The following is a 12256-nucleotide window of genomic DNA, read 5'->3' on the forward strand; positions in this document are numbered from 1 at the left end:
ACCAGAAGGTAATTTTATCACTTGGTCATGCTGATCTGCTTGTTCTATTTATATGAGGAGCATTTCAGGCATCAAAATACCACTCTTAGATATCACCACGCTCTTTTTATGAAAGCGAGGACAGACTTATGAGCAGTAACACCAGAAAAAATAATTTCTCTACAGGTTTTATACACATCAAGCTTCATCAACCACATGGTTGATCACTGCTCCTGCCATGATATTAGTCCTGAGTTCTGTTTCTCAGCTGGAGAAGCACACGTTTCCTTTCATAGTTACTATTGCTGGTTTACTGATAGCAGTGGGATGTGATGCTCTCTCTACCTTCCAACTAATGCATTTCAGAAAGAAAAAATCACTTCCCAAGGCACTCTTCTAGTGGGATGCAGCTCACTCTTAGCAGGACAGCAATGGTTCTGTTGGTCCTGTTTTAATTCCTCTGGCCATCAGACCAAGCCTCCATTAGAGCCCCCAGCATGCAGGGCTCACAGCTGCCCCAGTACGTAAAGCCTTGAGTATGGCTCTGTTGATCCAACCCAGTCTTCTCTATAACGCCCTGAGCAGCAGGAGCGCCTCAGTTTGCTCAGGGATCATAGCAGTGGCAGGTGGAAGGAGAAATACTGCAGAGGTGTATGTCTGCAGGATGGGATGGAGTGCTCATATACCGCAGGGACATGTGGTGGGACCATAGCTAGCAGAAGGCTCTTCATACTTGGTTTGAACCACTCAGCTGGGCAGACCGCACACAACCATGAAGAAATCTTTGTCTCTGCTTTTCCTGTGAGTATGGCTTCCAAGCAGACCGATGGAGACATGAAATCTGGATAATGCTCTAAGTCAGGACAGCCTCTGTGTAGGTGTTCCAGGGGGCTGGGCTCTTCAGGCAGACCCATGGGCACCTGCAGCATCGCTCTCTCCTACAGCCAGTGCTCACCAGAGATATTATAGGACAGCAGTTCATGAAGAACAGAGGAATCTGTGAGCACATTTCTATATGTAAAAAATACTTCGTAAAAAATACTTTGTAAAATATACTTCCCTTAAGTATTGCTCTCAGGTTTGTAACAAAGACAGTGGAAGGAAAACATCTTACCCCAGTGCTATAGGCTGCATGTAACTTGTTTGTGTCCTGCTGGGCTTACCTAAGGGATGGTCAGCATCACGGTCTCCATATGATTACACCCCCTCCTGTCTCCCTCTTACTTTGCTCTTCTCAGCAGATAACTCCACCCCACGCTTTAAGGAAAGTGTTAATGCTTGTCTGGCATGAGCAGAGGGACAAATGTGAACCCGGATCCTATGGACTTCTTGTTACTCACACTATTTTATTTTTTAACCACTCTGTTCCTGGGAAGTCTTGGATGTACAAAGCACTGAAGCATAGTTGACCTCAGTTACACTTTTTGGTTTGAAATGGACTAGTTTTTCATCTGCCTATCATGGGCAGAGCTAGATGACACATGGACATTCAATCCAGCCGTACGCAGAAAGGATCATACAGTGCATCTCCACGCAGCTCCACCACCTGAAGGCTGAGATGCACCAGCTGCACATCTGCTGGCCCACTGTGCTTGCTCTTGGTTGACAACCAAGGTGAAGTAATTTGTGAGAGCCAGGCCCACAGCAAAAGAGAAAGCTGATTACAATCAGCTCTCATTTGTCATGGCTCAAAAGGACGCACAGGGACTGCACCTCAGATGCATTTGAGTACTATTTGCTCACCTTTAGTATCTGGTACGGACATGCTCTGATTCTCATAAAAATCTTAAGACAAATGAGTTTAAAATAGAGAAAGGAAACAGTGATAGATATCCTATGGCTCTCCTGTAGGCTACATTTTCATCTAACCTTGAATATCTATTCATGTATGTACACTGGTGATTTCAGCACAATCACATGTGACTGCTTTGGTATTTTAGACAGACAAACAATAACAAAAGACCAGATGAACTAATGGAAAACAAAAGAAAATAACTATTATTTCCTCAAAGTGTATTAAAGATATATTTAAGACTACGCAAATATGGCAAACTATTGGTGGGGCTGAAAGACCAATTTTTACAAGCTCTCTCTCTTCTAGCTGTTCACAATTTCCTACAGATTTCTCCCCACCATACCACAAGGTGGCACTTTGATTTTGTAATTTAAAACTGATGTCATTCAAGCTCCAGGGCTGCCAAATATCCCGAACATTTCACAGCGAAACAATGGCTCATCACTTGTTTATTATAAATAACGGAACCAACATTAATTATATTTATAGGTTAGACTTGAGGCCGCTGTGTTGGCACTGTGCAGACGCACACACTACATCCACTAAGAAACATGGTTGCTGTATTTAGAATCAGTGATGTAAATGACACAGCTAATGCAGATGTGCATTTGCAGAGGGAAGACAGCTCCCACCCCTCATCTCCCAGGCCTTCCTTCAGCTGCACCCAATACCACCCAGCACCCCTCCTCACAGGACAAGCCACAGGCTCACAGACACCAGTATCTCATTGGGCTGGCTGGGTCTGCCCCTCCTTCGTGATTAATGCTGGGCAGAAGAACTCGTTGTGAAGGAGTGCCACAAGGAGAAGGGAAGGGCGTGCTTTTGGGGCACACTTCAGGCAATGTGAGTGCCATCACTGACTGCAGATGAGCTGCTTAGGCCCCTCTTTGTCCAACAAAGCACGTTATTGCAGGATTGTCCAAAATCTGCTGAATTCAAATGAAATATTTACACTGGTCTCAGTGGGCCATGTGTTCTATTAGGCTGGGCACTGAGCAGCACTGAGCCGGGGAAACCTGCCCAGAGGGGAGGGTGTGAGGAGCATCAGGGTGATATTATGAGAGGAGCTTAAATGGAAGCCAGAGATGTGGTAATAAAAAAACAAATACAGCCTTAAAGAGAAAGTGTACTGGCAGGCTGTGTCTCCTGGGGAGGCTGGGGGAGCCAGGGCTCTCATTGGCACCTGCCCACACAGAGCAGCAATGTGCTGCAGCCACAAAGCTCACACCTCCCAGTGGTACCAGGAATGACCCTGATTGTGGAGACCTGGAGGTCAAGATCAACATCCTGAATCCAATGCTGGGGCAGGCAGACAGCCAGCAGTAGGAAAAATGCTCCAAAAGAATAGTTCTAATGCAAATGGAGGAGTCATTCTCAGCTGCAATACAGAAAGCCATCCCAGCTGACAGCTGAAGCACTCACATCCCATTGCTGGTCAGCGGCGGTGCTGGGGGGAACCAAGAAACACAGCATGCAGCCTGCAGCTCTGAGCCTGGCAGCAATGTGCAAACTGGTAAGACTTCAGCTCTGCTCTTTCCTTCCCCCAGCAGGTTGCTGGCTAAAGCGGGTTACTTAAGCAGGAATAATACAGCCTCCATGTGACACTGTCTGTGCTGCTCAGAAGCCTGGCATGTTAAAGAAGGAAACGTACTGACTTTTAGGTTTGTGGCCCTGAAGCAAGAAACAGATCATTGAGTTAATCCCACGCTTTCATCTCTTCTGAACAGTACATGCTCTTCAAAATGCTGTTGCAGAAGTGATGGCAACCCTTGCTCTGCTGTGGCACTTACAGCACCAACAGCATCAGGCAGGCTCTGCCACCCTGCTTCCCACCCTGCTCACAGGTCCCTTGTTTCCCTTTGGCTGCTCTCAGTTCCCAGGCAGAATTAACCACAGTCCTTTTACTCACTTGTATCACAAATCATTTCCCAGTATTTTTATTGATCTTTTTTCCTCATTGTATATCTTTCTGCCTGCTTTACACAGTGTTATATTTAATCAGATTTTCTTCTTCCAGAATGCTGGCTGTGAAGGTTATGTAAAACTTCCTGTTGTATTTCTTATTAGAATAGGTTCAAACTATATTCTCCAGGTTCTCAGCTTGTAAGTCATCCTTTGAGAAAAATCCTCTCTGTGAACTCATCCCCGTGGATGGTTAACTTGAAACAGACCATGCATCATCATTTGGGATTCCTCCTCTTGTTTTGTGTTGCATTGTTTCACTCTTGTTCTCATTTGCTATGGATGGAGAGAAAAAACATCCCAGATCCTCAGAGGTGCTTAGACATCAGACTGCTGAGATGTTGGCAGTCACACTCTCAGGAGCTGGGAACCTTCCAGAGTCTGGGCCTTTCGCTTCTGTCTTCAGTAAAGCAAGTATGATTTAGGATTGTGTACCAAGGACGTGCTTTATCTTGAGGGATATATATTAGGAAACCAAAGATTGATGCCAGGAATCCTGAATTCTGTTCTCACAGAGTTTCATGACTGAAAGCTTCATAACAAAAGCATAGCTCATTCTTCCATGGATTTCTCTGTGGTTTGCATGAGTGCTATTTCCATCTCCAGCTTTTATTTATTTATTTATTTATTTTTTCAGCTATGCATTGTAGCATCTGACAGTATTTAAAGTGGTGGGATTTTGTAAGAAAACTTACGACATGAATCTCTTACACTGCTTCATCCTGATGAAAAGAGGCACGAACTATGGGCTTAAATGAAGTTCGTGGAAAGCAGTCCTTTAAACACGAGTGTTGCTTCACAGCAGTGAGACAAAACCAATTCATCTCATGGAGGAAGAGCCCCAGAGGCGGCTGTGTCTCCCCTGCCCTCTTTCAGGCCAGATTGTGGCTTGGCCGGGCTCCCTGGCAGGGCTGCCTGCTGCTGCACTCTGACAGTTGCTGGCTGAGGGTGAAACATTCTCACCAGGCTGTTCCAGCCACTTCTGCCTTGCCTGCCGAAATCACATTTGTGCAGAGCTCAGCTAGTGTGGGTGAGATCTTTCCTATATACTAGATATGTATCAAATAAGGCGACTGGGTTCTAAGGACAGGCAAACAGCCAAAGATGAAAGGATTTCCAGTTTTGCAAGTGTAGCAATGCTCTGAAACACCAGTCCTTTGGGGTGCAAACACTGAGGCATGAAGGCATATGAACACATCCAGCAGAAGCAGTATTCTCTGAGCAGCCATCAAGCATCCAGCTGTTTGCTACTCAGAATAGGACTGATCCTACTCTGAAAGAATAAAGTTGAAGCGATGTTGAAATAAAGCATGTGGAATAATCTGACAAAAGGGTGGAATGCATGAAGAGGAAAGATGAGATATCACTCAATTAGTAGCGTATAAACAACAAGGCTATTTGAAGTGGGGATGCAGGTAGGGACATTGCAGGCCTACAGTGGTTCATAAATACCATTTACTCATATGAATGTGCCAGAGGTTTTGATGAATGTTTTCAATCTCTCCCGTTCCCTGTGTTTCCCACTGTTTCATGATAAATCAGTCACTGATAAACAGTGGTTTGTTTGTTTCATTTCCAAGCAACAGAGGCTGTTAAGCTTGCAACCTTTCCAGTATTAAGATCTACCTTCCCTGAATGTGACAGATCAAGTCATTAGTTGAATAAGTAATAGGGTAGCAATGTTAGCCTAAAAAAAATGTGCATATTAAATGCTGTTTTTATTGGATAAATCTTGTTCACACTGCAGGACTTCTGGCTCTTATTGACAGGTATCAGAACTGTGCATGAATGATGCAGGGCTGCCTTAGCCTTGGCTCTGTTGCAAGAGCTGCAAAGCAAAGGGAGCAAGAATTTTTACACCCCCACAGGCCATCACAGTGGAGGCTACAGGAACAAATCCTTCTATTGCACAAAAACATCCAAATATGTTGATTCACCATCCTGAGTCCATTAGTATAAAACCCAGGAAAACAAAAGCAAATATTTCTCCTTGAAGTTTGCAGTTGCCTTGATTTGCACCAGTTATTAAAAGATTTCCTGAGGAAAGAAAATAACTGTTACCATTTGCCTCTAATTGTTTGAAGCACTAACATGGTAAAACCATGCACATCTTAGAACCATTTCTATTTTGATTCTTCATCTACTAGTGTCCATAACATTATATGGAATGCCTATTGCAAAATTCAATTCACTTTAATGAGGTCTGTATGCATTTAGCAGACCTGGATAGAAAAATGTGCTTGCAATATTAAAAGAATTTTATTTCCATTTAAAAATCTGTTGCCATAGTGACCAATCACAATTTCCTCAGTAGCTTTGTTAGGAATAGGATGTAGGCTTTATTTTTGCTTTGCTTTTGTTTTCTTTCTGCGGGCCAAGCCCTCATTTAACTATTTTCTATTCTTTTCATGTTCTGTCTTTTTCTAACCATATTCTCAATTAAGTCTCTAAGAGGTTGGATTGAGTTTAAAACAAAGGTTATAACTTTGGCTCTTATTATGTGAGAATCAGAAAGACAAAATGCTGCACTTTCTGTGATTTCTCTCTCATCAGCAGAGCACACTAATCTAGAACGAGTTCTGAAGTGTCAAAAGCCTTGGGATACTGGTACCTTTTAGTACCAGTGTTATAGTCATGTCAGAGGTCTGGTGAATTGCATCTAAAGCCATCTAAAATTGAAAAGCACTCGGAGGACAGACTTTCTATTTCAAGAAAACACTTTATAGCCAGCCTTTAACAATATCAACCCACTTATCACCCAGTCACAGTCCTAATCTTGTCAATAACGTATTTTCCTTTGAGAAACACTAACTTGAAGTGTTGTTTATATTCCTGCTTGAGATGCATCTTCTCCCAAGGAATAACAGTCTGAAGGAGCCTGTGAAGCACTCTATCCTCTCCTCGTGAGGCTGCCATAAGGTTTTTGTACTGGGAGAAGCAGTGGGAACATTTCTGAAGCAATGGTATGTAGGCAGGAGAAGATTCAGTCTTTCATTTTTTGCCATCTCCCTTGTCAAGACCAGATTTCTGTGTCCTTGACAAAACATAAGAAGGCTTATGCAGCAGAACAACGCTCTAACCAGACAGGAAAACTTTTTTCCTCCTTTGCCCAAATACCTACCATATAGTCATCTGACTCCTGCATTTGTCACATCACCTCCTGGGAGGCTGTGGAGATGTCTGTAGGATGCAACTCCACCTGTCTGAAACTGTCAGAAACATATTAGACACACTCTAGGGATAGTAATTTTTCTCCATGAAGAATAAAACAAGCTGAAAACAACCCATTCCTGAAAAGGGTTTCTTTGCTGCAGAATCTGATAACAAATGCATGCCAGGGTGCTAAGGGCACCAATAGCCCTGTCTGTCCTTTTCCCCTGAGGTTCCCCTATCTGACCAGGCCCAGGACCCCACATCAGCTCTCATGCTGCCAGCTCTGCCCAGTGAAGCCAAAGCAGAATTGGACTCCAGCTCCCCACAGCCCTGCCCTGCAATAGGCCCCACCAATGGGACCCATGGATGGCCCATGTCCCTGTCTATCCCCAGGGAAGTGCCCCATGTCCAGTGCTGGGCCTGCTGTGCTGCCTGCCGGGTGCTCTACTAGTGGCCAAAGTGCTGGGGTGACATGGGCTGCCAGACCTCTGGTGTCCAAGGAGTGTAAACCCCATGGTGACCTCGCAGTGACATGAGAACAGCCACAGGGGCTCTTTGGGTGATGGAAGAGAGAGGTCATATCTTCAACCAGGGTATGGTTTTCCTCTGATCTTCACACTTTCACATGTAGTGCTGGAACTTGCCCACAGCAGCCTGAGGCTACGGCTGTCATCTTGGCTCCTTCTAATCCACATCAGTGGCATTATTGGCTAAATGGAAAAGATCTATGTGACTTGAATAAATTCCTTACACCAATTAAGCAGGAGAGATATCTTCACCACTAGAATCAGTTTTATTTTGTTTAAAATTCTGAAAACATAAATTTTTGGACAGTTTCCTCTTCTGCTCGAAGCTCAGGCACACTGCAGCCAAGTATCTGTGTTAGAAGATCTGTGGTGCCATAGCAGGTCTGTCCTAACCTGCATAAATCCTGCACAGATAAGCTTCAACAATGTATTAACCATTACCATCTGGGAACAACTATGTGGGAGTATGCCAAAAGAATAAACAGATAATACACTATCTGGATTGTTAATGAGTAAACTAAATTAGTGGTACCTTATAAGGGCTATATGCAATGAAGCACAAGTGATGAGCACTAAAGCTAAGGCAGCAGCATGTGTAATCCAAGAGAGTCCGAATGAGAGAGTAGGTAATGGCACAATAACAAATATTCCACAACCTCCCTTGTTGGTAGCAAGTTTTCCTGTGCGTAAATGGAAGCAGCGATCTGGTTGCTTCAATGGTTGAACCTGAAAAGGCAAGGCAACTGTGAAAGCACCCTGTCTAACAGGGGAAGACTTAATAGCAGTAACAACTCCTGTGAGGTTAATGATAATCCAAACAAGCTGCACTCAACATAACTATGAGTGAGCAAAAAGTTGATCGATATAAAAATTGGAAGAATATAATATTGCTTACATTTGGTTAAGCTTTTTCACCTGCAGAGAAAAAGCTCTTGTTAGCTCTACAAACAAAGGAGACTGTGTGGGAATAAAGAATGAACCTTCTATTTTTCAAACAGCAGGTTCTGCTTCCCTTCTATTGCAAGAAAGAACTTCAGCTGGAAATCTTTACTAGACATCAACGATACACAACTCGATAACAATTTTTCTAGAGATGTAGTTCTTAAAACCCACTGGTGCTTTAACAGTTGTTTGTTTTTTATCTTCATGTGCAGATCTTAGCAGGACAGCACAGGGATTTTATGACTAGGAATTTCAGGTACAAATGTCATATAAACACAAGACCTATACCCAGAATTCTTTTCAAAGTAAATTACAGATGTTTTTCAAATCCAGTATTTCCAGCAATATTAGCTACAGTAGTTGATTTTTAGAACATTTAATAAAATCACGCAAAATAGAAGCTTCTTTTCTGTAAGGTCTGTCGTGGCCTGATGGAATTCATTGTACAACTTGCTCTTAAGCTGAACTGGGTTGAGAGCAGAGTAAAAGTTCACATCTTGCATCCCATTTTATGCCTTCTCAACCTGTCACTCATACTTCAGAACAGCAGAGTGCATAAAGGGGTGTTTTTGGACTATGCAAAGGCTCTGGCTCTACCAAGGCCACGTTCTTTGCTCCTTGGCACATATTTGCAGACAAGAGGCTGTGATGTAGCAACTCAGAGATTTCAGCAAGTTTTGGATAGGATCCTAAATTCCTTTTTGCATTGTATCTTCACGATTTATGCTTTAAAATGGGTAAAATAGCTCATGAATTCACATGAATTATATCTTTATATGTATGTATGTCATTACAACAGTATGTATCTGAATGTATCCATATGCCATTACATCTGAATGAAAGAATTCCTAGAGCTAAAAAGCAAGAGAAAATCAGTAAGTAGGTATAGTGGCTTGTATTTATAGGTATCACAACAACTGTTCGCTTTTTCCAGACTTGCTGTCAGTATAGGTTAGACATCCACACCCATGCATCTGAAGCAACTCCAGTAACACAAGAACACTCAGGGCCTGGAGCAGTGAGATAAGGCTAAGTTAATCTTTGTGGTGTTACTCTGGATTAACACTGATGAAAATCTCAAAGTCGGCTTTGGTAAACATGTGGGACAGTCCAGAAAGGGAGGAACCAGGTGTAGCAATCATCGTTCATGAAGAAATGTGCAGCACTGCGTTTCTCCTATATTTCCATTTATTTCTGCTTCATGGTGCCAATAGAGATTAAGAAGCCCACATTTTATAAATGATCTGTGTATATTAAAACTCTTGACCAAAGAGTATCCATCTTAGCTCAAAACATCACCGCACAGTGTGTACAGTCACTTTTCTTGATAGCCACAGCGTTCATTAGTCAAGGCTATCTCCTTCCTTTCTTTCTGTTGGGGTATTTTAAAAGCTGTTAAATTCTAAATCTCATTTGTATCTTTTTCCTGAGATACCATATCCTGAAAATTCAACATTTGCATTTTCTTTCCTGAGAAACGTGTCTGTTGTTTGCAGTGCGTAGGCAAGTGGTGGTAGCAGAGGAATTAGGCATTTCCCTCTTGTTCCTTTTCTGTGTCATTGGGTTGTTCCACTTCAGTGAGGGACTGTGACTGCATCAGTACATCATCTGTACATGCAGTACTACAGCAGACAGCAGTGAGCTTCCTGCCTCCTGGAACTAACTCAACTGAAGATCAGCATCAGGTGTCTGCTTGTGAGGTTGTGTTGGACTATCCATACCTCTCCTCCTTCCACAGAACTCAGCTTTATGCCATGCATTGTCTGATTCATGTGCCAGTGCTCACACCAGCATAGCTACACATGCAATAGACTTCCGCAGTGGTTAATATGTGGCAGTGTTTCAAATCTCAGTGTTCAAGAGTTTATCCTGACTTACCTTCAAGACCCTGAAAGCGTTGCACACAGAACGGTGTGACACCTTAATTGCAATAGTTTTATGTTGTCTGAGATGCTTGATGTCTAGAACAGTGATGATGACAGGAACACAGCTCACCTTTACTGGTATTTGAAGTCAAGAGCCTCCTGCCTTTCACATACAGATTTAATCCTTCAAAAGTTGCATGACCCTCTGTTGTACAACTGTCATCAGTTCTGATGCTCCTGGCAGCTTGCAGCCAAGACAGCAGGATTCACCTGCAAGACATCAACTCTGTATTGCAAGGCACGCTACTAGCTCAGCACACTTCTGCCTGGGAAAAGACAGCACTATTTGCTTTATGCTTGAAACAAGGCTGAAACGCGGCAGCACGATCAAAGCCATCAATAATGTTCTGCCCACCCAGTGCTCTGTCAGCAGCAAAGGGCAGATTGCCTGGGAGGACCTCTCTGCCTTTTGATTTAACCTGGCATCTCTCCAGTTTAGCAATTCTGCCACCTATAAAATAAGTAAAGCATCTCCCTTTGCTGCTGCTTCCAGATGCAGCAAGAAGTGCTGCTATATAAAAGACAGTAAACAAAAACTGTGCTAGGACATAGCCTTGCTTAGGGCTGTTTTTGACAGTCACAGGTTTTGACATCTTGTCATCACTGAGAACCTTTGCATTACCCCACACCACCATGAAATAAGCAAAATATCTTCCCAAACTTGTTTGGACATCCAAATTTATGCAGCTGCCTCTGGGCTGCTCGTGGCTGACAGCACTGGAGTCTGTGGTGAACTCCACAAGGGCCAGGTACAGTCCTTGACTCTGCTCTCCTCAAACTAGGACGAGGCTGAAAGCCAGACTGTTCCTACAAAAGCCTTTCCAACAACCAGCAAACCCACGGATGTCATTTTGACAAGGATTTTTCTCAGCAGTTGGGAAAATTGATATACCTTGGTGTCACTTCAGGACTGTTGTTCCCCTTCTTTGCAAAAGGCACTAAGAATCTGCATCCTTGAACGTCTTGGGGCATCGTCTGTTCATTAGGCTATTATCATAGATTCCAGTTTTCTAACTAACTGGTGATACTGTGTTTACATACAGTGGCAAGGTGTGAGAAGAGACTTCGCCTTGCTCCATGGCAGCTGCTCAACAGCCATAGGGATCTCTGCTCCCTGCTCTTCAGTGGGGAGCTGAGCAGTGGGCTGGGTTTTTCTTTTTAGCTCTAGCAGAACTGAAGAATGCAGAGCATAAGAAATTGAAGTAAGCAATCTGCAGTTTCCCTTTGGTCAGAATAACAGGGTTAAAATTGTTTTAGGTCACAGCCTTTGCAAAGATTTTTGTGAGAGGAAGCTTTTGAAGCTCTTTCCCCACCTTTATCTTTCAGTACACAATCCAAAGGCTTTGCTAGTGCTTTCTGCCTGGTTTTGCAGTAAGCTTTTTGCTTGCTTGCCAAGTTTTATTTTTACCTGAAGCTGGTGCAGCACCTGCATGTCAGCAGCAATCTGGTGGATGTGTCCTTCTCATCGACCCAGTCCTCAGATCTGCATTCAACAAAACTGGTGAGTTCCATCTGAGATCTCAGCAGTCTCTCTATGAGACTTTCCACTCCATGTTGACATCTTCTCCTTGTTTCTACAGTTATGCAGAAGCAGCACCAAAGTTGGTCTCTGGCTGCCCTGCTTTGCCTACGTGCCCACAGGGCCGCCTTTGAATTTGGTTTAGTATTGGTGAAGCAGCTCTTGGAGGGTGAGTGCAGTCTGCCTTGTTACTGCCTGAAGATCAGGTTTGCCCTCAGTGCCTTCCCTACTTTGAGTATTACAGTCAGTGCAAAAATGACTTATTCCTAAATATTTCGCAAGCATTTTCAACATCACAGTGAGACGTCACCCTGAGCAGCTTTCCAAATTACTAGTTATTTGTGGTGTGTCTACTTAGAGTCATAGAATCACCAAGGTTAGAGAAGACCTCCAAGATCACCCAGTCCAACCACCCACCTACCACCAGTATCTCCCTGCTAAGCCATGTTCCTCA

Source organism: Coturnix japonica, chromosome 2 (assembly GCF_054131305.1).
Source record: "Coturnix japonica strain WE chromosome 2, WE-NBRP24, whole genome shotgun sequence".
NCBI lineage: Eukaryota > Metazoa > Chordata > Aves > Galliformes > Phasianidae > Coturnix > Coturnix japonica.